This window comes from Branchiostoma belcheri, unplaced genomic scaffold (assembly GCF_001625305.1).
Source record: "Branchiostoma belcheri isolate BF01 breed outbred unplaced genomic scaffold, Haploidv18h27 scaffold33, whole genome shotgun sequence".
Lineage (NCBI taxonomy): Eukaryota > Metazoa > Chordata > Leptocardii > Amphioxiformes > Branchiostomatidae > Branchiostoma > Branchiostoma belcheri.
In genome coordinates this window covers 2,373,490-2,399,039 of record NW_017803943.1, presented here as the reverse complement: position 1 = coordinate 2,399,039, position 25,550 = coordinate 2,373,490, and the positions used below count along the sequence as shown (strand labels likewise).

Here is a 25,550-nt window from a genome sequence, read left to right as displayed (position 1 = left end):
TTTCAGAGCGGTAAACTGTACTCCTTTAGCAGACTAACTCCCCTGTCGTGGTATCTATCTATTGGGCCAATTTCTACTCTTTCCAGTCGCCTCTGAAGCTTGGTATAGGCTAGTATCATTACCAGTGACACAAAAGATAATCATAGAACATTATTACCTTGTTTGTAATCCATAAAACTTGACAAAGGCAGGGCAACTTGTACAACCAAGAACAAAGGGTTCTTAGAAACGACTATAGTGTCATATCTTGAGAGACACAACCGGTCCTAACATCTGGTTAAGTACCAACACTTATCGGTGGGTCCGAATATAAACTGTTGATATCTACTGTTGCGTTTCCTTTTTAAAAGGGCAATGCAGAAACAGCTGGTAGTGTTGACGTTTTCTTAGATAGCTATGTATGCAGTGCTTCGAATTCGAGACGTAGTTAGTCTGGCTTGCAATACTGTACCAACTGTAAGGTGGCGCTATAAAAGATGTTACAGCCACACGTACGGAAAGCCACTGTTCGGATGTAGTAGTAGTAGTAGTGGACGGAAGGTTCGGCCTTGGTTGGCTGGCGTTCGGGGCTAGGTCGGGGCGTTGCTGATAGTGAAATTTGACACAAATTTAACTCGAATTCGATTCGTATAGAAAGTTAGGTGTCGCCTAAGGTCTGGTTTACACACAAAACATAAATCTATCTGGTCAGACTACTCCCGAACTTTAGCCAACCTTGTTGGTGCTCGGCTGCTCGGGGGGAGGTTCTGAATGTGTGATGGGGAATTAACGTTCGTTCGAACCAGGTTCGAACCCTCGATCGAACGTTCGCGCAGCGCCTGATTGGCTATTAATCATCACTCTGCGTTAGATTTCAATTATGATAAGGCGTGACGACACACCCATCGTAATTTCCGTCATGATGCGTTTAATTTTCGTAAGTGGTTTCGTCTGGTAGGGGATACATTACAAGAGCTAACGTTACATTGTTGTGATACAAAAGTCACATAGCATATAACGTTACATATAAAAACTTCATATTTGCGGAAAAACATTTTACTAAAAATGCATCATCATCAATGCAGATTCATATAAAAACGCAGCAGCAAGGGCGTGGGCCTTTTCGTTGTACATTAGATATCGAGGGAATCACGAAATAATTCATCAAGCATTGTTATGATAAATATTGCAATGATAAATCAAGCATTGTTTTCCATTTAGTAATTAGAAGAATTTATCCTGGAGATAGAATTAAAAAAAAGGCAAATTGGGCCCAGAGACAAACTACAGATTTAAATGTATTCATCTGCATATATAAAGTTACATAGAAATAAAAAAAAGGAAAATTTATCCGTCATTCCTACAAATACAAACACTGTGACTCAGACTTCCCCCTATCCCATGGAATTAGTCGCCTACAAACCAGACAAGATTGACTCCATCCGACAAACAAAATTCACTTATGAAATCATAACGGTAATAAGTTATTGAAACATCACCGTGTAATCTAATTAACGTGTGTAAGATAAGTTGATTTTCCGTAGTTTCCGCCCTCCTCCATTCACTCAGCTCTCTGAGATGTTCCGTAATTAATGTAGTTAGGGTCTAAAGACACAGACTTGCCGCTTGTGAGATCAAGTGCATCCCTAATCTCTCAACCTCACCCTTGTACTTCGTAAAACCTTGGAGCATGTTTGTCAGATATTTGGGATGTAACGTAATGATTGCACAATAATGGTGTAAGTAGAGGGCAGATTTCACCATTACGTTTGGCAATTGAAGGTTATAGTTAAATACACTGAAACAAGGGCTCATTTAAGTATTTTCCCATATTTCAATCTCAGAAATTCTTTTGCACAATAGAACCAAAAGAGTCTGCCCCAGAAATATACAAAGAAAACAGGGGTGACAATCTTAAATTCCGAGAACAGCTGACAACAGTAAACTGCTTTTCTCTTGTATCCATCCGCCCCATATCCTCACTTCTTCTACTTTGAAAAGGCAAGGAGGTTCGCTGCAAAAATGCATTCTTTTACCACACCTTAGCTTGCGTAAAGCTTCCGTTTCATACCTAGCATGCACCTTTACGTGTACCTTAAGATGTGCTTAAAGATGGTGTTTCGTGCATTGGTTGGGGAAGTCCAGAAAAGTCTGTCCAGATCCTTCGAGGCAAACATGACATACACACGTTCGTTCACCATCCATAAGCCAGGTCGTGAGGTATAGGTGAAATCAGAAGCTGCCAGATATTTTTCCCTCAGAGAACCCAGCCCGCCCACCCTAACTCTCCTGACGATCGTGGAAACAGGATGTTCAGCGGAACTACACGTGTGATGGAAGTGGCCTGGGAACACCTAAGTACCCTGGGTACTTGTAAAGCATGGACAGGCCGTCTGCAGATGCTGTATAATCACTATTAGAGGGGCATAACTCGTGGGCATAACTCGTGTCGTGAGACGGGAAAAAGAGGGCCTTAAAACTTCGTAGAGCTCTAGGCGTGATAGCCTGGAAACCAGACTGTTGGCAGGGTCTATACAAGTGGCCCCAGGTTCCCGGTAAAAGTCTGGATTCCAGGTTATGGCGTGAGAGTTATTAAAAAGGCACAACCGTCGCAATCTGTTAGCCTGTACCAGGCTACGGAAGTGGCTGGAAAGAGCAGAAATTGGCCAAATGGACAGATAACATGGCAGGGGAGCTAAGTGCCTGGTAGAGGCTAGTGTTACACGATCTCTTGCTGTCCGGGGCCTGAGTTTGACCAGTCGAAGAGCTGCTAGAATCGTGATGTAGTCAAGCTATGTCTCGTCTGTGCACTGTGCACTTATCTCTCAAGAGTGCAATAATAAGTCCATTAAAAGAGAGAGATACACGCTAACTTTGAATAAATTGCACTACAGATCTACTAAATTAAGTCTGGAACAACGTTGGCCTTTTGTAAGTGAACATAATAACAGTACAACCCCGATGCAGGCACGGGTGGTCCCGTGATAATACGGACAAATCAGCGGAGAAAGAGCCATAGACAACGCGCCATACCGGTCCATTACTGCCGGGTAGTTTTTAATGGACCGTGGCCGAGCGTCGGGCGGGCTTAGCTGTACGGTAAAATACGGACCAACTGGGAAGGGTAGAGGCAGTGGGTCGTGTAAATTACGCTCTTCTATAAGATAGCTTTTCCACGGCCGACTTACTTTTGAGTGGTACGAGATAAAAATACTAGAAGTACAACGACTTACTACGAATGCGGCCACGTCATACCGTAAAATTCTTTGATTTGGAATTTTACATTCACACAAAAAAGCTTATTGTGTATTGTAGGCTGAAAAGCTACCAGGAATCATGTACTCGTGCACAAATCAAGTCCTTGCATCCCTGTATCACTTCTCTAGATTGTAAAACTACACACATTAAAACATACCTGTACTTACTGAATTGGGTTTTCCGAAGCTAGCATAGAGAACATTCCGTCTCGCAAAGAGTCAGTAGTGAAGAAACTTTAAATCAAAGAGAGTTGACAAAATCGGCAGTTGAAAGCGAGTGGTGTTACCCCCAACACGACCTAAACAGTGTATACAGTACATGATAATGGACTAGAACGCGTTTGTATTGTCCTGGCGTGTTAAATGTTTATCCTATGTGCAAACAGGTGGTCGTGGTTTGAAGTGCTAAATTTGGACGATGTGTCACTTTCTTATCAGTATAGACCATACTTCCTGCTCGCGCCCTTCCCCTAACACAAGCCGTGAACAATAGCAGTTCTCCGTTTATAAGTTACACCCAAATACCAGTCATACATGTACAGCCTTACAAACAATCCGCCCACATATGCTCATAGACATCCAGGTAATGCTGAGGTCACATTTCCAAACCGTGGCCCGGTTGGGCTGTTTTGATTGATGAAAGATTGACAATTCATATTAACAATATACGCAAAAGTTCCCATCATCAATTCTTTCAACTTTTTTGTGCTTTTGTGCTTGTTGTCTTTTATATCATAGTTTTCGTTCCATAGGACTGTCCGGACGGGCCCCGGTTTGGAAATATGACCTCAGCATAAACAATACTCATAGGAAATTACTCTACTACTTAATAAATTACGGAGATAATGTCCGGACGTTTCGTGTGACATCCACCACTCTTCTTCAGCGTCACTAACAATGTAGATAGAGTTTGAATGTCCTATGAATCCACCAACATGTGCTACTTTGGGGAAGCGCATTTCTTATCAATACAATCTTTATCACCTATGCTTTCTAATGTACAATCTCCAAGCAGATCTTACGGTGGCCACAAAGCAATATAAAATGGGCATGGCAGTTTCCAACATGCCTTCGTTTAGATCTAACCTCCTTGAATAGACCGATTTAGAATCGGAAACTGGTTAGCTAAAAGGTAATATGAAACGTCATGTTTCTCCACTTTTTCATTATCCGGTTCGGAAGTTATATGGGACATGTTCCCCACTGGGGGTAGATATATCTACAAACACATCAAGAGTAATAAGGGTTGTATCCTGTCACAAGTGCAGTAACACATCATGAATGTACGAGCTCATCGGTTCAATGCCCGGGCAACACTCTAGGATGATATCAGCTGATGTTTACCAGGTACACACCATTACGCACCCTTACAGGACATTAGGGACAGGATAACAGTGTTTGGGCCATGTGGGCAAAATATTAGTCACGCTAAATGCTGTGTAAACCGTGTATTTACAGTTGTGACAAGGCAAATATATACACCCGCGTATTTATCCTAATCTAATGTAGTTAACCGTATTTTAAATGCCAATGTTTCAGGCTTTTTCTGTCCCAAGTCAGTATTACGTCCTAACACACGGCTTAAATGTGTATACAATGGATTATAAGTGGGCCGTAAATGTGTATACAATGGATTATACGTGGGCCATAAGTTCGTTAGTTCAATATATAGGCTGCATATGTTGTTCAAATAGTTCCTCTTATTTCTCAGGGGCGACTTGTAAAGGTGTTAATACGCTCAGTCCACCCAAGTGTAAAATGGGTACCTGACTTCAGTTGGGGAGGTAAAAGGCAGTGGAAGGAGAGGGATGGGCTATGTCTTCCAGTATTGTGCCCCAGACATGACAACCAACTGCCCTACGACCGAATAAAAGGCTACGAGACTACCTTTACCTTTTATTCTCCAAGCTAGAAGTTCTTTTAGTAGATTAGCCTGGTTACCAGACCTATTTAAGCTCTATATCCTCTCCGCAATCAGTTACGGAGAGGATAGACTCGGGAAGTAAAAAGGTCTGGTAACCAGGCTAGTAGCAGACAGGGAGGTGGAAATGATTAGAGTGACGATCAAGAGGTTTCCAAAACATCGGTGGTGTTCTAACGATGTTTGAAATAAGGCCGGTCCATTAAAACCTGACCCTAACCTGACAGGCACCCGCTACCATAACCTTAAAAACACCGGCAAACAAGGATGTGCTCGTTAAAGTGTGGATCCGATCCACAGCGACTATAAACATGTTTTATGTCTCCTCTTTCCTGTTTTCCTTGTTTTAAGGACTGTTCCCGCAGGAAAACTACAGGTAGTGTACTGGAAAGGTTAATGAAATGGTCCCATCATCTTCACGTTTTATCACACTCATCTTTTAAAAGTAATCATATCCCTAAACATCTACATAATCTTGGTAATAGATAATCTTAATTAACAAGTTTATGAACAGTAAAGTGAAATGGCCCTCTTGTTTGGGAGTAAAGACGCGATCACCGTAAGTCGTAGTACGTCGTGCGATTATTGATGTTGTAAACTTTACCGACTATGACAGAACCAACTTAAGAGTACCTCGACAAGGATCTAATACTTTAACAAGGCAGTTGAATATCGTGCGACATACGTAAGACTAATCCAAGAATGCCCCCAACTTGCGATCGTACAACCACTATGTGACCAGGTCCTAGCCACTACCAGGAAAGAGCAGAAATTGGCCAAATTAGGGCCAAATAGAGAGATAACATGCCGCTAGAGAGTACAGTTTGCCGCACCCAAGGCTAACAAGGTCCTAAATTGTGTATTTATGAAACGCATCTTATCTACAACGTTAACATTTGTAAACATACCTTGTCAACGAACTTAAAAGTCCCAATCCGGACTTCTGACTAGATGGTGGAAAAATCCGTAGAAACCATAGCCAGGTACTAGGTCCAGGAAACTAGACAGACTCGCGAGCCGTGTATGGTGGTTTGGTCTGATATCGTCCAGGTCTGCCCTGTTCTGTGTCAGGGTGTGTATTTTCTCTGTCTGACCCGCTAGCTTGTGTGATGTTTCACGGCTAAAAGCGGAGCATGACGACCAACTATTACTCCTCATTATCACGACGTTTCCCAGAACATCGTTAAACACGGAGGGAGACTTGGGAAGTTCTGATGGAATTTAGATAGACTCAGAGTACCACCATCACCCACGAGAAACAAAAACAGCACATATGATCAAGAGAAGACGAAATTGTTTTAACAAGAGCGTTGTTCATGGCTAGCCCTCCGGCTAGTTGTCTAGCCCTGGTCATATGTCTTCATACAACCGAACAAATGAAGTAAGTCAAATCAAAGAGCAAGATTTAGAAACATTGCGTAGTGTACTAGAAACGACAGACATTATTAGACTAAGGGGCTCTAGTGTCTTCTGACAAGAAATAGCCATGCCTTCAAGTACCAGAGTTATCAACCAAGGATTGAGGTGTTCAAAAATTCATTCTGTCCTAGAACTATCGCAGAGTGGAACTCACTGTCACCAAGTACAGTAGGGGCATTGTCATTAGACAGCTTTAAACAATGTCTTGAGTTAGATGTTCAAGGGTGTAACAAGTCGTTGGGTGTAATGTAGCCAGCTGCCGCCGCGCCGCGTGCCTGCGAAGCTGGTGTGTTACGCCGAAAGCCGTTATACCGGCTATACAGATACAGGTACAGGTACAGAAGTTCGTTCCAACAAGTCTTTCCTTACAAGTACAGCAAAACACATTCTTTCCAGTGATTAACTCCACTAAGCCTACCCGGGGCTCGAGCATACGTGTGCATGTAATACCGACTCCAACAAAAGCTCCCTGTCTAATTTACGAACGTTTGAAATATGGGGTGGATAGGGGCTTACTTAGTAATTCATTCGCTTGGTTGCTTATTTGATTTACACACAGCCAAGCGTTTTAGCCCTAAGGACATGTAGGAAATAAGGAACCAGCAAAACCTAGAATAGAGCTGTGAGTAACTTTCGTAGTAGCAACATTTCTGTAGTCTCGTCACGTGCAATGTTGTCACAGGTCACTCTTATCTTGTCTCTCCATCTAAAACGCTTCTAGCCTTCATTATGTTGACACGAGTTGATTGTAGAAACAAGACCCGTGTCTTCAGCTGCGTTTGTATTTCAATCGCCGTGAACTTGGCGCACCTTGGCTGTACATATATGTACTTCCTGGCTCAAAGACTGGCCCAGTGTCCGCTGTGACGCTCTAAGGGTAAGGGGTAGGTGAGAAAATACACAAAACAGGTCCGAGCGACATTGATAATGTCACGTCGAGGAATTCTAAATTCTAAGAGCTCCCGACAGGCTTGTGACAGACAACAGGGCGGTTGGGTTACGTCACCCATGCTATGCCCTGGGATATGGCTTACTTCCATAAATACTCATGATCACTGCAACAACAGAATTTCATCCTATCCAAGCTTGTTTTCCTCGACAATATTGTCAGCTTGGAAGGCAGTACGTGGCTTCAAGCCCCGAGGCGCATTTTTTCCAAGTCGAATTTCTTGGCGCTAGACAAAACGACGAGTTCCGGAGATATGCACAAGCCTTTAATTATGTTTACCTCAGGTTTACCTGTTAGGCTTAATTAATATCCAAGCAGATACTACGTTGGCAAGGCTCTATCTAATGGGCAACTTGCCAGTGTCCATTAGCTAGCCTCTACCAGGCTCCAGGAAGCGGCTGGAAAGAGTAGAGATCGGCCAGAACGACAAAAAACATACCAGGGGAGTGGGGTCGCGCTGAGAGAACATTTTACCGCTACCAAACTGTTATCTCAGCGCTACCCAACTTCCATGGTAATATAATTTTATTTCTACTCCTTCCAGACTCTTCCCGAAGCCTGGTAGAGGCTATTCACTAGCCACTTCGGACACTGCTTGGCCGATTGGATGCCACACCACCGTGGGAGTCTGATTTGAGATTAGTTGGACTAAACTGTGCCAGGCAGAGGCTTCTGGATTAATCATTTCCTGATGGCGAGCCGGCGTGTGGGCGGGCCGTCCTCTGTCATGTCACAGAAATAGAACCATTTCTCAGGACCAGAAACCCTCAGGAAACTGTGGTCATGTTCAACGTTAGCAGCTCGGTTCGGCACATTACCGCCAACAAATTATATCATTACATCAAGATAAGATCTGTAATGCCTTAAGCCATAAATAGCAGTCTGAGGCTTTTGAAATGGCAGGGTATTTGGGCGTCACTATTGACACATGAATGATTGCAGGCAGGCAAAACAAAGTAGATTTACCACACAAAGGGCCTGGCTAAAACCTTTGTACAGCATAAGAGGTGGCCTTGGCTTAATTATTATGTACAACTCTTTACTTTACATTACAATATCTTAGGACCACTCTTTAACTAGATTACTGTACGTGGTAATTGTGGAGAGAGGTAAACTATACTGTGCTAGCGCTCCAAACGAATGTTGACGTACTACTAAGTTACAAGTGACGGTAAGTAAGTTAGTTACTATACCCGTGGCTCGATTGGTAAATTATGTACAGCACTACAGCTCTTTATACTTTACATTACTTTCTACAATATCTTAGTACTACTCTTATATACTATATTACTGTACGTAGTAATTGTGGGGAGAGAAACATACTGTGCTCCAAACGAATGTTGACATACAACCAAGTTACAAGTGACAGTAAGTTACTATACCTGTGGCTCGACTCTAGGACCACCGGCATTGCAAGTTCACCATTGAAGTTCGTCGTGTTTTTCGCCAGTACACAGAGACTGTGGCACAGTCGTAGACTCAGAGTTTACCTTGGCTTCCGAGTTGCCACTACACTACCAAAAATGCCAATCTTGTTTTTCTTCAGAGAAGAAAACTTTTCTTCCACTGAGAAAATTATTCTTCACCCAAGAAAAAAATCTTGTCCATGAGACAAGAATTTCAAGAAACTGCATTTTAGCATATTTTTCTTGTGGTAAGATTTCTTTTCTTATATATCTTGAACTAAACACCCTTAGAATATTATTCTTGCAGTAAGAATTTCTAAGTTTTCTAGAAAACCATTCTGTACACAAGAAAAGATTTCTTGAACTAAGATCTAACTCTTCTTGTAGCAAGAAAAATATTCTCCCCACAAGAAAAGATTTCTTGAACTAAGAGCTAAGTGTTCTTGTAGCAAGAAAACCATCCTGCCCACAAGAAGAGATTTCTGGAACTAAGATCTAACTCTTCTTATGGCAAGAAAACCATTCTGTACACAAGAAAAGATTTCTTGAACTAAGAGCTAACTGTTCTTGTAGCAAGAAAACCATTCTCCCCACAAGAAAAGGTTTCTTGAACTATTATCTAACTCTTCTTGTGGCAAGAAAACCATTCTCCACGCAAGGAAATATTTCTTGAACTAAGATCTAACTGTTCTTGTAGTAAGAAAACCATTCTCCCCACAAGAAGAGATTTCTTGAACTAACATCTAACTCTTCTTGTGGCAAGAAAACCATTCTCCACGCAAGGAAATATTTCTTGAACTAAGATCTAACTGTTCTTGTAGTAAGAAAACCATTCTCCCCACAAGAAGAGATTTCTTGAACTAAGATCTAACTCTTCTTGTAGTAAGAAAACCATTCTCCCCACAAGAAAAGACTTCTTGAACTAACATCTAACTGTTCTTGTGGCAAGAAAACCATTCTGTACACAAGAAAAGATTTCTTGAACTATGAGCTAACTGTGCTTGTAGCAAGAAAACCATTCTCCCCACAAGAAAAGAAATACAATGTATATAGTGCTACCTAAATATACTGTAAAACAGACAATAATGTATAGCAACTAAATGTTATTTTGAAAAGCATTTGGACAGTATAGAGATGTTTATTATCACATTGATTTTTGTACAATGTATCTAATTAAAAATATAAAATCAGTCCATCAACATTCTTGGAATGGAAACAGTTTAACAGTAACTTTCAAAATATTATACGATGTATAACTAACATTAGCCATTATGATTTCAGAATACAGATCGTATCACATTCTGATCAGAAGCATATTCAGCAAAAAACTAGCAGTTTTCGCAAATAGAATTGACAAAAGTCGCACCCTTTGGACACCTGAAAAACAACAGGAAAGACCTGTATTAGTTTGCATGCGAGCACTGAAGGCAACAAGTCAAAAGAGGATGCTAAAATACTATTTTTATTACTTGGAGTAAACAATTTAAAATTATATCATAAAGCACTGTAATAAACTTTACTATACAATACACCAGAGATATATGATTTGACTTTGAAATCAACCCCAATGGCGTTGTAACAATATTTTGGCTATGAAGTATAAAAACAAATGTCAACAGATCTTATAGGTGGGGAGGGGGGCGCGCACTTACCTTCAATCTGTTTGGTTTCATGCTTTTTCTGTTGCAAAGTTTGTTTCTTCAGCAAGCTGACCACGATCACCATTGCTTCACATGTACACAAGGTCCTTTTTGATTTGATTTTGACTTCAAATCTGACATGAGTCAGTAACTGACAAAAATAAGTAACCAGCGCGGCTCCTACATTTGAATTATGTTCAAAACCCCCTAACTGCATTCTGGGATTTGAATCAACCAATCAGGGGTTTAGAAAAGGTCACATGACAAGAAAAAACTAGAAAAAAGTTCTTACATCATCTTGAACATTTCCAGGCAAAATAAGAATCATCTTTCTTAAACTTTCTGGTATTTTCTTAAATGTTGCTAAGAAAAACAAGAATGGCCTTTCTTAAACTTTCTAGGGAAGAAAATCAAGAATGTTTAAGAATATAATACTAGCCATATCTCCAGCCTAATCAAAGATTAATTTTATATGAGACTTTCTTGTTTTTTTCTTATCAGTATTTGTCAAGAAAGATAAGAACTTAATTCTTGTATTTTCTTAAATGTTGCCAAGAAAAACAAGAATGATCTTTCTTAAGCTTTCTAGTCAAGAAAAACAAGAAACTTTATGAAAGAAACAGTAAGCAGAGCTTTATTCTAATAATAGATTTAGATAATTAAATTTCTTGCTTTTCCAATCAGTGTTTGCCAAGAAAGGCAAAAACCAAATTCTTGTATTTTCTTAAACATTGCAAAGAAAAACAAGAATGGCCTTTTTCAATTGTTCTAGGTAACATGAACAAGAAAGTTTTTGACATACACAAGAAAAAAAAACTTAAATCTGATCACTTTGATGTCAGGTAAGAAAGAAATCTTCCATGGAGATTAAATAAGAAAATTTAACTAAGTCTGAGGGAATTTTAAGATTAAAAAAGAATTAAAATTCTTGTCCTTAGATTAAAAGAATTTTAATCTTGTAACTTAGAATCATCCCTAGAAATATTGTCTTTACTAAAGAAATTTCAAGATTAAAAGAATTCTAATCTTGTAAGTTAGAATCTCCTCTAGAAATATTTCTTCACCAAAGAAAAATCAAGATTTAAAGAAGCCTATTTTAGAAAAATTATCTCCACTCAAGAAAAATGAAAAAATTGTTCTTGGTGCAAGAATGTAGGTATACAGAAAATTAATTTTGTTCTTATTTTTTTCTTATTATTCTCCCCCAAAGAAAAATTTTCTTCCCATGAGAAAATAAGAAAAACAAGAAAAAGCATTTTTGGTAGTGTAGCTAGAGGGAAAAACCCACAAGAGAGGTCAGAGTTAACTTGACTTCCGGTCGGTGGACGAGCTCGAGCTAGGCGCGCTGTTTGGTCGTAAATTATACTACAGGACCCGGGGACGAGAGTTCAGGACACACGGGGGCAGGGTGATGACGTCACAGTGTGGGTAGCACGGGGGGACAGCCCTGGAGTGGGAGGGGGGTTGTGCAGGGAGAAGCTCTGGAGACGATGTTGATAACACGAGGTGGGATGGCGTGTCGACTGTTTCCCCTTGATAGTCTCCAAGCAGATGTTGGGAAGGGGCAAATCGTCGCGTCTTTCGTCGAATTCCTAGCTTAGGTTGGCCAGGAGCCCCTCACCATAAAGACAAAAGTATCGAATCAGACTTCTTGTAGAAGGTGGCGTATTGTCCTAGCCTATCCTGTTTATCTTTCATTTTGTTTTCCTGGAAAGGTGCCTTCTTTTCTTTGCACCCTAATTCCGCGTAAACTAGGTGAGTGCTGATTGGCTACCGTCACGTCTCACCAGATGGTCTTGCCGTTTGATTGGTCTGCGTCATCATGTCCGTAGTCAAGATTTCGTTCGAGTGGCTGGACACAAGGGCATATCTCCCCCTCCCGAATTTTTAAACATCCTTTTATAGCTATTTTAGACAGTATTTCACTCGAAGACAGTATACATTTTCGTACCTGCTTAGAAAGGATACAGGGACTGTGCAACAGATTGTGCACACCTCAGTAAGTCAGTTCCAGGAAAAGTTGACACATAAATGACATATATTTTCAAAACATGACTCATCCTACGCTTTAGACCACAGCTGCCTGAGGCTTTTTTCCAAGTATCCTTACACAAAGACCTCCTACTCACAAAGCCTCCAGCCTCATATTCCATTCAAAACGGCTAAAAGCACATCTGCCGCCACGGCTCACTCTTGTTACCATGGTGATGGATGATGTGTCATTAGATATAAGATTACCGTCTTTAAAGCCATAGAAAAGCCGCGCTGTAAAGAGGTCAGTGGGTCAATCGACAACAGGGCATTTTACGTTGTTATCATGCCTTACGCGGATAAGCTTGTCTCCAATTTTAGTTATTCATCATCGACTTGCCTTACGATCAATATACGCAGACGAGTAAGCGAATGAAATGATTATGTATTATGTGCGTGGATCGATCATACAATTATCATGAAATGATCTACAAGATCAATAAAGATTCTATTTTTTTCGAAAATAGTTTCATCAGGTTGGTAGGACATAGGATTTTCTGAAGCTCTGAAGAAGGTGTCTGATAGGCACCGAAACGTAAGCTAGGTGAGAGTCTTTATTGCTTGTGTAAAAGAAAATCCCAACATTCCAAAATTCGTTTTGATAACAATTCTCAGAAGGTAACATGTCGCGCATTACACTTGTCAATGTCAATCTTCCTGCTCATTTCATGGTATTGAGGTTTTCGCTCGAGTTTTTTTATTCAACCAGAGCCTTCAGTGTACAGCTTTTAGTCACCTTTCCCCCCACAACTTCAAAGCGATATTCACTAGCGTGTTACTTTTGTATCAAGGGTTAAGTTCTCTCTTTTTTTTGCTCCAGAACCTTTCAGTCGACTACCATTCATGTATTCTTAAAAGCATTGCCCTAGTAAAGAAAGGTAGGAAGAAAAAAAGATGAATGCCTGACCTAGATACGTCCGCTTATCAATATTCATGCCTAACAGACGGTAACATAATGAAAACGATCTGTATTCCCTCAGCAATCTCCGTCGGTGGAAAGACGAACCAACTAATTTTCCCTGAACCAATCAAGCATAAGAAATGTACCGACTGGCGTCATAAGGAATGATTGAAGACCAGCGTCATTCAGGAAGTTATCCGTGTGTGGAAGATTAGATGAGCTCTTTATTCATACGCTTGCAGCCAGTGTCTGGCTCTTCTGTATTGAAGCAGAACGTATGTGTCGCGTTTTGTAAATTATGTTCACATGATATGAGCAAGGATATGAGTCATTAACTTCATAACGGGGAAGACTATATTCCCTTTAGAAATACAGACTTGAGGCCATATCGTACATGTGTAGGATGTATACACCATGAAAAAGACGGCTGTGTTGTTGGTATAACAGTTCATGATGTTTCACTTGTTCTATTTACTTCCGGGGCGGAAGTATGGTTTTGGGTGGCGCTGCTTTAGGGGAGTTTGTGTTCTTAGGTTCCAGATCTAGAGTGCGGCAATGGTTGCTAGACAGTGGGCCTGCTTTGACAGTTGACTTATAGATAGCTCATGGGTAAAACTGTGCAAAAATTCCGTTAAGTGTTATATAAATGCCGATTAGATTTTATCATGCAATCTCCTTTACAGTTGCAATAAAACCCAAAACACCTCCGGGAAGTCTGAAGATTTCGTGTCAGAGGATGGTGTTAGGTAATGGCAAGAATACATACTGGAAAAAGATATGATTTTAGGGAAAAGACGCGCGAAGAAAGCTAGTGAACTCAGACAGACGTGAACACCTTGACATTGAAGCTATCAAAACCCTACCAACGTTACGGTGACATACGACGTTATGCACCAACTCAGGCACTATATTTCACCGCAAATTAGTCAGCCTGGCTTAGTTACGCCTCGCTAATGGAGAATTGTTGAACGCCGTCCTCGCTAACCCCCATATTTCTCCACAGCATTATCTAATCCCGCACACAGCCATACACAACTCTGACGCCCATTTAACGGCGCACTAACCCAATCTTACGTGGATAATTCTTCATGGGGTCCGTCAAGACCAAGTTTGTTGCTTGTCTAGCTCCGCGGCTGAGTGCCTTTGAGACTGGGGTAGATCTCGGCAAGATGAGTTTGACCTGAGTAAGATGAGGGGTCAATCTGGTGTTCTGTTAGCCTTAAACGAGATAGACGCCCCATAACTTCCTTAGGCCATGTTGATTTGATTTTAAGGATGGCATCCTCTGGGAACCCCAAAACTGATGCGAGCGTGCGAATAGAAAAGGCTAAAAAGTCTGGCAAAAATAAAGTTGCTTTCATTATGAAATCTACGTGGTCAAGAAGGTGGAACAAATGACACAGAGTATGGCATGAGGAATAATCTGCTCTTCAAATTCATTTCTTTACATTTTCGTATTGTCGTTTAATTTTTGGCATTCTATGACATTGATATCGTTTTCCAATATTTTTTTGTTGCAATTTACGGTATATATTTGCTCATTTTTGCACTGTTTTGTACGGTTAACAGGATGGTTGAAAACTATTTTTGCAGGGAAATGGCCGAAAATTCATGCGCGCGCGGATGTCATCCATATAATCAAACCAACATGGCCTTATATAGATGTCTATTGCGCGGTGTACAGTGTGATTCTTCAGACCTGCTCCCCTAATGAAGAGAGGAACAATTTTATAACGCAGGTTTTGTCATCCGCATCGTTTATAGCGATAAAAGTTCTGCCATGCTAAACAAGCTGTTGGCACCAGATACAGTTTCTCATTGTCAGAATCACCTCACATAAACACATTCCCTGCGTTATATTGCTCTAGTCTAGCGTCAAACGAGCCATTTAGAATTTTACGACTTGTTCAGATCATTAGAACATGGCCGTCCTGCGATGAAAAGACTCTCGTTTTGTCGTTTTTAATGCAATTTCTTACCCGTTTGTTCCACCTCCTCGCTTCTTATTCTCTTGTTTGATGTTTTATGATGAAATGGCTGGATGGGCGCTTTCTACATCACTCTACACGCTCCGACGCTGATGCCTACTTCATTCCCTTTTAATCACCAGCGCCATTATAACGGGCCACAAAATGAGATTTCCACGTAGTAGTTTTCGCATAAAGCCCAACTTCAGTGTAGGTCATTGCAAGCTATATCTAAGCGTGCTTTTATACTATTAAACCGCGAATTTCACACTACTACTAGTATCAAGTATTGGCAAAACGCCATAGGTGTGAGGTTATGATTTGAGGATACGTTTGATGCGGTTCAGTTTATTTGACGAAGAATAACGGATGACTTTGCTCATGTCACTGCCACAATTTCTTATTTCATTTATTTATTCATCCACCATTCCTTCCCCTTCCTTCCTTCCCTCCTTCCTTCCTTCTTTTCTTCCTCCCTTCCTCCCTTCATTCCTTCCTTGTTTTATTCCTTCCTTCATGTATAGCTATTTCATTCCAAAGCTCTTGCTTGTCTTGCTTCTTTCCGGATGCCAGTTTCTCACAAGATTGATGCCCTCTCGTCCCCATGGACTTCCGGTCCTTCATTACGGTTCAGGTCCTGCTAATGGACTAATGGTCTCATCACGTTCCCAGTGTGCCCTTATAAAACCCGGGCAGCACATCCCAAGCCAGCAGGCTTAAGGCAAACTTTAATGAATACCCCATAACCACTCGGAAACGTTCTTTACATAAACTTTATTCCTCCAACTGTGACACATAGATCTGACCTGAATGATAACTCTAGAGCTAGATGGTGAGAAACTTTAAACTGTTCTCCAACTCAAAGAGTTCCCAAAATTTTTGACCAAATCTCTTGGTGTTCTTCCGCGTTCTGACCAGCTATGGGTCAAAGTTCGTCGGAAGTCTATACCGTCCCCCGTTTAAAAAGTGTCTCATATTACCAACTGAAACGAAGTTACATGCAGATGATAACTATAGATATAAGATGTAGACTTGAAGCTGTAGAATCAAGAGTGGCATTAAGAAAGTTAAGAAAGAGAGATAAGAGAGAGATAAGAGAGATAAGAAAAAAGACCCACCCAAACCTATATTTATCTATTTGTTTATTCGGAATTGTGGTGGCAGGCAGCCAAGCTAATGATGTCGGGCAACAAAATATACAGATATACACATAGAGCTAACATAAATATAAGTCGACTAGATTGGTATTAGCTTATATAATTAATATCAAAACTTACTCAATAAAGTTACAGTGTTTCGGAAGCCAGAGCTCATGTTTTGAAGGGTGTGTGCAATTAACAGTACTTGTAGATGGAACCCCTAGGATTATCTTTTTTTTTATAATTCAGTGTACTGACCACTAGTACCGGCACCGTGATATTAAAAAGAAATCCGCCGTGAGCTGCAAATGGATGAAATCACACTCCTACCCGGGCCGGGACAGGTCCCCTGGGCGGGTAGGGAGCAGTGAAGGACGGGCTGAGGCGATGGTTGATGTTATTACCTGCTCGCTGTGATGTTATGACATGTAGAACCAATATCAGGCTACATGCTGCGTTATGGTGAGGTGTGCAGTGTGTAATTGACTTGGCAGTAGGAGAGAAACGGGAGGCGTAAACCAGGAACATGTTAGTGCTCTTTTGGGGCCCGTTTTTTCTACGAATTCCCGTCTAACTGAAACTTAATAGTCTAAGGATCCATTTGTATAGGAGGCTCGTAATAGTGGTGTCTTGTCAAACAAGATTAAATCAGAGATTTCAAACTTCCTGGAAGACATAGTTTGCGTTCATGAATTTTATATCATCGTGTGCATTATGACTCATACGAGTGTATGATTGAACTTACTCTGCCATGTCTACTATTATACAATGGTTAACGTTTCATACATTTCCGGCAACCCCATCCTCGAACTTTGGAAATACATGGTCAAAACCCTGTCAATCAAGCGAAAGCCAATCTCCACCCACTCAGTTCTGAACCCTAAACATACAAACCTAGCATAGATTAGCGCAACCCAAAACAATACTTCCATTTTAACTTCCATGGATGGAAAGCCTACAATGGTCTGTAGGTTTGCAAGTTTGGATACTCTCATCTTGTACATCTCTCTGTAATGACTCTGATAAATTTTCCCTTTCACCGCCCTTCTCACTACATTGCCCTTAACTAAATGAGTTCTGGGACTAACAATTCAAAGATAGATGGGCTTCAATTGTAAACACCATCTAGCAATATCACACAAGATTTGCAGGATTCACTTGTAGAATCAGCTTCTGTGTTGAGAGTGGGTTTGGATTAATGGAATCAATTAAAAGGGAACGATATGTCCTGGTGAGGGTAGATATGAAGAATATGTCATGTCTGTTCTTTCAAAGGAGGTGCCTGTAGACATTATGTCTGGCATGTTGTGAAGAATTGAGGCTGCTACGACAAATGTGTGTTCATAGATATAAGTAACGGTTATGGTGTGTTAGTCGCATAAAAACTGAAGGTGATGAAGCATGTTTACTTTTTGTAAGGAAGTATATTGCTTTGGGTTGGTTGTCCGTGTGTTTGTGTGTACATTGTTGCGTAATATGTAATACGGACAGAATAGGTTGACAGCACCGTTTTTGGATGAGGGAAGATTGACAGGCAGAAAGACAGGCGGTCGAAAAGTCAGCACAGGTAAATCAGGAAATCGGGCCAAATTACCTTACACCAACCATGTTTTAGACAGAAAGGACTGACCTAGGTTTTTAAAATGTAATAATTCATATCACTGTTTTTATTCGAACAGTGCCTGGAAGACCGCCCCTTACCTACGTATACTCAGATGTTGCAAAGGAACACCGGTCTTCAGACCAATGGCATGGGGAAGGCTATGCAGAACAGGCGCTACTGAGCTGCCATGGTGTTTCGGGTGGCAGAGGAGGACTGGCATTCGACTTAAGTCAAGTAAGTCAAGTTCTTGTTCGGTAAAGGTGATTTTAAACCCACACACGTACCTGAAGACTGACAAGGTTGCCGACACTTATAAAAGTTCGATAAAACTGATGTTAACAGTTCCGGCAGCGCGCTGATTTTTTTGCTAATTGCGTAGGAGCCGGGCCGTTTTATTTGGAGACAGGTTAATGGCCAAAGATTGCATCTAATTCCTAGGCTACAGGGTGTAGTGCACTTAATGTGTACTATTTCTGGACGGCTGAGCTCATGCTACGCTCCACTTGATGCTGTACTTAAGGGAGGATGTTCCGAGTTGAACATGTTTAGCTTGTGCAGTTAGAGTGCTACACTTCGCTAAGGGGGCTTGCTTCACTTACATGTACAGCCATTGACAAGTTAGCTTTAGCATCTGGCTGTAACTCAAGTGACTTCATCTTATCTGTATCGGGTGTGAATGGACGGTCGCACGGCTCTGTTTAATACCAGAGATCCTTCAACTAATCCACTAGCTGTACATTCTAGCTCAGCGCTTGTCGACTAAGCCTTTAGATCGAAAATATACTAGGTGATAGCTAGACGACATAAATAGCAATGTGTTTCGCAAAAAGCCGAGGATAGTAAAAGAAATAAAAAAACTTACCGAAGCAGCAATGCTTTACTAAGTGAACCAAACAACTTGCAAGCAGCTGTCAATTTTTCATGACTAATCGTTGAAATAACAACACTTTTAGTGCAGTACATGTAATGAAATTATTCTTGCTATCTTCCAATATATCTTATCTACATCTAATTAGACCTGCGAATGTTGGCGCTGCCGCTGCCAGAGAATTCGGCAAGTACATGCAGGCCTGCCCCTGGGATCGTCTGTTGGCTCTGTCCTGGCGACATGGCGGGAAAACACGCACGTCTGAATTCCTGGCGTTACCAGAGGCGCGGGGAGGCGACAGGAAGGTGTCAGACCAACTCAGGCCACACTACCTTAATTTTATGGATGATGTCCTCTGAAGACCCCCAGACTAGTGTGCGCGGGCGAATAAAAAAAGTCCGGTCAAAAATGCTGCTAAATCACAGGAATACAAAGCTTGTATAGTGAATTTGCACATGCCGACCTTTTCTGGCATTTATGAGTCAGTACTGTACTGAGTTTCGGAGATCCGTGGAGCCTCGGTAGCCTGGGTACCATCCTCCGATGGCATCCAGCCCAGAGCCTCGTCGGAGTGATTTTTTTTTAGAACGCGAAAATCAGTGCGCGCGTGGATGTGGTCCATAAAATGAAATCAGTATGGCCTCCTGGACACTCGTTCCTGAAGGCATGTCGACAGATACTGCACACGTTGACAGGAGATAATCTGAGGGACGGACAGGCCTTTCACAAGCTAATCCACTTAGCTTGTGAAAGGCCTGTCCGTCAACTTAGCCACTTACTAGATCACCAAAAGACTACGATTCTGCCAAGATTACAAAACCCCGGCACTCACTATGCAGAACGTGGGGCTATTCATTATCCACTGCCTTCAAAGAAGATGTCAAATCCCATAATAGCAAGCGTAGTAGTAGTATAAGTCCTTCAGACAGTAGCTATATGTTCTCTATTGCTTCACTTTGCCACTGTGCATACAATTAGCCTTCGGGTATGATTTTGGAAACAAAAGTTATCTGCTAATCAAGATAAGCCGCCAGATTCGACATAAAACCTCAAAAAGCTTCAATCATAGAAACTTTTGAAATGCGTACTGTATCTCTGATCTCATTTCCAAAAATACAGTGGAACACCTCTAGAAAATGCTAAATAGGTACAAAACTTCATATGCAGACAAAGAGCAGATTAGCTATTAGTAAACTTATCTACGTAGAACACCGGCGGAGTTCTACATAACTTCAAAGGATTGAATCACTGTATCTCTGGTTTCTCGAAATACACCTCAGGCAAATTCCTGAATAGCTACCAAACTTCCATTGCAGACATTCAAAGAGCAGATTAGATGTGTATATAAAGTAATCAACGTAGGCCACCGGATTCAACATGAACTTCAAAAGCGTTAATCATAGAGAAACATTTAGAATGCAGCTTCCTGAATAGCTACAAAACTTCAATTACAGACATTCAAAGATCAGATTTGCTGTGTGTATAAACTAACATCAAATTCCAAAGATTTCATCATAGAAACATTGATTTTATTCTGAAAATACAGTTTAAAACCTCACTCAGGCAATCCCTGAATACTAGTAGCTACAAAACTTCAATTTCAAAATGATTCAAAGGGCAGATCCCCTTTGAACTCTAGTCACGAACGGCCAGAGGCGAGTGGAATGTCTGACTCGGTCTGCTGGAAGTTAAGATGAGCGCGGCAATGCTTCAGTTCCTGTTGCTTACGGGAGGTTACAACATTCAAAGCTGGGGAACCTGCATCGAATGTTAAACATAGATACTAGGTTGTAAAATGAAATGTATATTTCGTTTGGCAATGTAACAGTCATCTTCGACAACGAAGGACTGTGGAGGCAAACAACGTATCACTGCCAGCCACCTGTTTGGCTATGAATGCAAACTGTCGCGAATATCATGTTTGTGGAGTGCTAACAGATGCTGATACGAAAAAAAAAAACGCCCAAGCCATAATATTCCGGAGACATCTTTACAAGTACTATGTCCTATACCGAAAACATAAATACTGTGCCTAATAAACGGACGTATACTAGCATTTTGTTTGGCATATCACTGCCAGACACCTGTTTGGTTGTGAATGATCAAACCGTTGCCAGATTCTCTGATGAAAGAAACCGACGAAACCATGATATTCCTAAAACATGTATATGCCCAGAACATAAATACCATGCCAGATAACTGCATGTATATTTTGTTTTGCGATGTAAACGGCGTATCACTGCCAGGCACCTGTTTGGCTGTTTATGATCAAACTGTCGCCAGATGCCCTGATGAAAGAATCCATCCTACGTTCCTCATAAATAATGATGGAACTGATCGTTAATTTTAAGTTATTATGAATTATGTGCGGTGCGTATCATCATATGCAACATAATATTTCTCGCTACCATTTCTTCTGTGTTTTAAAAGAGCAACGCCGATCCATTACTACAAAAATCCATTTTATCCTATTTTCCAACCTACCTAATAACTATCTATCTTTGTGGCATCTATTTACGAGTGGATCTCTTATATAAACGTCGTATTTGATTTAAGATCTTGCAAAATCAAAACAACGTCGGCACATTCCGTAAGCCGAGGATGTTCAGAAGTACGCACGACGGTTGTGTTTGACGTCACCGTGACCTAACATCGTTTTGGAATGAGGATGGAGTTGATTCCGGCGGATACCTACTCGGAATGTCAACCATGAAGAATGACAGCGACAATCAAACTACCAATTTCTACAGTATCTGACCTCTAGTTACTGTAATATTACCATGTCGCTCTCCTGAGCTCTCAGGTAATATAGTTTAAGAGAAGATGTGGAAAGGTTAGGGTCAGGGAACTTTGAAAGGTATGGTTCACTGAGGTTCAGGTGAAATACCATGGTTCTAGAGGCCTCTCTCGAGGATGGGCTACGCTTCTAATTTTCCAGACCTAATCTCCTTGACTAATACCCTGAGTAGTTGAACTTTCCGTAGTGCAATTTGTGAAGTTTCAAACACTTCCAGCCATCGTGATTGTGGAAAAACTTTAACAATCTTCAGAGACGATGATACCAAAACTTACCTCATGTTTTGTCTGCAATCTTTTTGTGCTTTTTTTTTTATCGAAGGATGATATGACTGTGACTTCTGCCCCGAACCTTTTCATGTGGATACACAATCTTCTCCTGGTCCCATCTACGCCCACGTTATGTCTATTCTGTCTGGATCTGTTCATTGACTCTCGTCCTGCCCTCCTGCACTGGGAGCATCTCTTTACTGCAGATCGTATATCTGCCTGCATGAAGGTGACACCAAGGTCTTCTAATCATCAAGCTGTCCTCAAAGCCGGGTTTACGACAGATATTGACTTCTTGCCCTTTCTCGTCCTTTACGACTCTTAGGCTGACTCGTATATTGTAGGTCAATGAAGTTTAGGTATCATAGGCCAGCGGGTTCACCTCAGACATTTTGTTAAAGAGCAAGAGCGCATCGTCAATTCTGTAATGGCTTTGAGAGACCCCATTTAACAAATCCGTTCCTGTGGTACAGTTCTCTCTACGATTGACTGCTCCTCGATCATTGATTTTGTCTCCCCCACCCCACCCACCATTCGCAGCTGCAGGTAGAAAGGTTGTAATAACTATGGTTGAAAGCAACTTTATTCACCCCACGTTGGGTGATAATTCAGTCTTTTGACTGGTGTGTTATTTGTCTTGAACATCTCATGGACACAAAGAATTTCAAACCGTGAGCTGTACAAAAACATACCGCCGATTGCTGAAACAATACGGCAAATGAGAGTATGTTTTGTAATCCACTGTTTGAGGAAAAAGGATGAGGTAGTACACAAAATCTTACTGTGGAACCCGAGTCATGGAAAGAGAAGTCGTGGAAGACCACATTTGACTTACATAAAACAACTAGAAGCTGACAGTGGAATGACTGTAAGTCAACTGCCTGCTGCGATGGAGGATAGAGAGAAATGGAAAAAGACAGTCATGGGGAGACTTGACGCAGTGAGTGAGTGAGTGAGTGTTATTTGTCACTACTAAAGCCCAGTGGTGCGAACATTGGGGCGTTATCCATGTGAAGTAATTACAGCAGGACATCCCAGCGATTGTCGCCCCAGCACGACTGAGCGGGTTCTGATGAACACTGGTCATTGATCTTCATGGGTGGTACACGCTGCCCTGCGTTTTAACAATCTATAACGTTCCTCCAAGAGAGGATAGCTTTGATCCATGAGGTTTGGGTACAAGTTCACTGTTATTTCACTAACTCCCGCAGTGTGATATTCAGTTGCTTTAGTCCATTCTCGTTTGTAGTTGATGAAAAGAGCCCCTAATTTTCATTTGGATTGTTCACTATTTTTCAAAAGGTGTTCTGAGATAAAGTTATAGTTTTCAATGTATCATTCCCGAAGTTACAGTGGTTAGATTAACGCAATTCGACAAAGGCCTTGATTTGTGATGATGACATTTTATGATGATGTAAGAAACCAATTATTTACCAACGTGACCAAAATACATTCATACATGTTCATTGTTCAGCTGTGTGTATATGATTGCTTCGAACGACCACGGACAGATCTCCTAACCCCTGCTCTGTTTATATCCCATCGCCATGTACTTGCTAAAAGACTTCACGGCCATGGTAAAGAGGTTATCTCTTCATTTCTGCGCGTTCATCCGAATTGATTACTCCGACCCCAATACGTCAGGCGACATATGTCAGTAGCCAGATGTCAAGCGTAGGCGAGGAAAGAGGTCACGACTGAAGGACTGACAATCCCCGTGGCATTTGACTGGCAATCGGTGGAATTTAAATCACTGTTTTACAGGCCCGGTCTGTGACTGGGGTTCACCAGATGTATTGGATGATGTTCTTGAGGATGCAACTACAAGATGTGGGTCGAGAAGTCAGTCATTGCGAATTGGTTAAGCTGCTGTTTTGGCAATGGTTTATGATAGTGCACAGTTGGCAACAAACGCAGAGGATAGAGAATCTACAATAACATGAAGTAAGAGAACTGATATCAATACGTGTAAGATACGAATACGTGCCCACCAACTAGAAATAGAGAAGAACGTTATAAAAAGCTCAGGGGAGAAGTATTCTGCGATGTGTGTTCATTTGCAATTAGCCTTCAGGCAATTATTTGTGCATGTGGTATCTAATGATGAGGCGCAGAATATGATACTAGATATATGATATTCTACGTATACATCTACAATTTCCAAATGACTAGTTTCGCCATGTTACACAGAGGACGTTTTCCGAAGCAAGTGTTTATTTTTTCTGAATTACGACTCTCTTGTTGCCACCCAGACTGTTTGGACCACATAAAAGACCAAAATCAAACTGAATCTGTTAGTAAAAATCGATTAAAAGCAATCCTTGAGAAGCGGGCCTTAAAACACACGTACAGGCGGAGCCGCTAAAGCTACAGCATCAAGGATTTATGGTGTCTGCAGCGCAGAAACCGAAAACAATTACAACTTACGGCGGCTCTCTGCGACGTTAATGAAACATCCGGAGGTGCCGAATCGATAGCGACGGAGAGAAGCTGGAATAACAGGCCTTCAGAGACACGGCGCCGATAGTCACCGCCTGTTTTGGCGCCATGTAAGAAACTAACTAAACCACACATACAGTACAAAACACATTACTAACGGCTTTAGAAAGGTGCTTTTGCCACCAAAATATATCCTGTTATTCCCTGATGTCAGTACTCAGATGTGCTACTGTTAGGGTGAGCCATGTATAATAATAAGAAACCGGCTAAACCACACATACAGTACAAAACACATTTACTAATGGCTTTCGGAAGGTTTTGCTAGTATCCATCAGACTTTGCAGGCTGAAGAAATCGGTCTACAAAAGAATGTAGCTTGCCAAGGGGAGTTAGCAGGCCATCCAATTTAATATTTGCCTACAGGCTCCCCTGGCCAGCTACATTCTCTTTAGGGAGGTTTCTACTATTTATTCATCCTGCAAATGAGTCTGGTAGAGATCTACGGTTTTGCCACCAAAATACTTTCTTGACATTTCTGCTGTCTATACTCTTATGTTCTACCTTTAGAATGAGCCCTTTTTGAATGGCAATATCATGCATGGCGTGTTTTATGTTACTACGATGTCATACAATGTAGGCAGAACCCGGCGTGGGGTATACTGACAAATGATATCCCCAGAACAAACCACTGGTTTTGCTTTCTTTCTATCTAGTTTTGATTACAGCTTAACATAGCCAATCGCAATATGAGACACTGTGTATTAAGATAGAGCAACCCTCTACATAGATAATCTTACCTCTGATCTTTGGAGTGTACCTAGCTATAACTAAAGGTAAAGGTACGTAGTCCTATACCCTTATTGAGGGGCATTGGGTTGTATACTGTGTCAAGGGCACGGTATTGGAAGGCGAAGCCAATCTCCTTCCAGCGCCTTTTACCTCCCCAATAACCAAAGTCAAGTATC

At 41.3% G+C, this 25,550-nt stretch overlaps 1 protein-coding gene across 1 annotated transcript in view; it reads right to left on the bottom strand.

The window, feature by feature from the left end:
• Positions 1-8,984, bottom strand: part of LOC109475300 (prostaglandin E2 receptor EP4 subtype-like) — a 30,032-nt gene extending 21,048 nt beyond the window's left edge. The window contains exon 1 of the mRNA XM_019775912.1: positions 8,908-8,984. The gene's annotated coding sequence lies outside the window, so the exon portion shown is untranslated. The remainder of the gene's footprint in view (positions 1-8,907) is intronic.
• Positions 8,985-25,550: the final 16,566 nt, after the last annotated feature.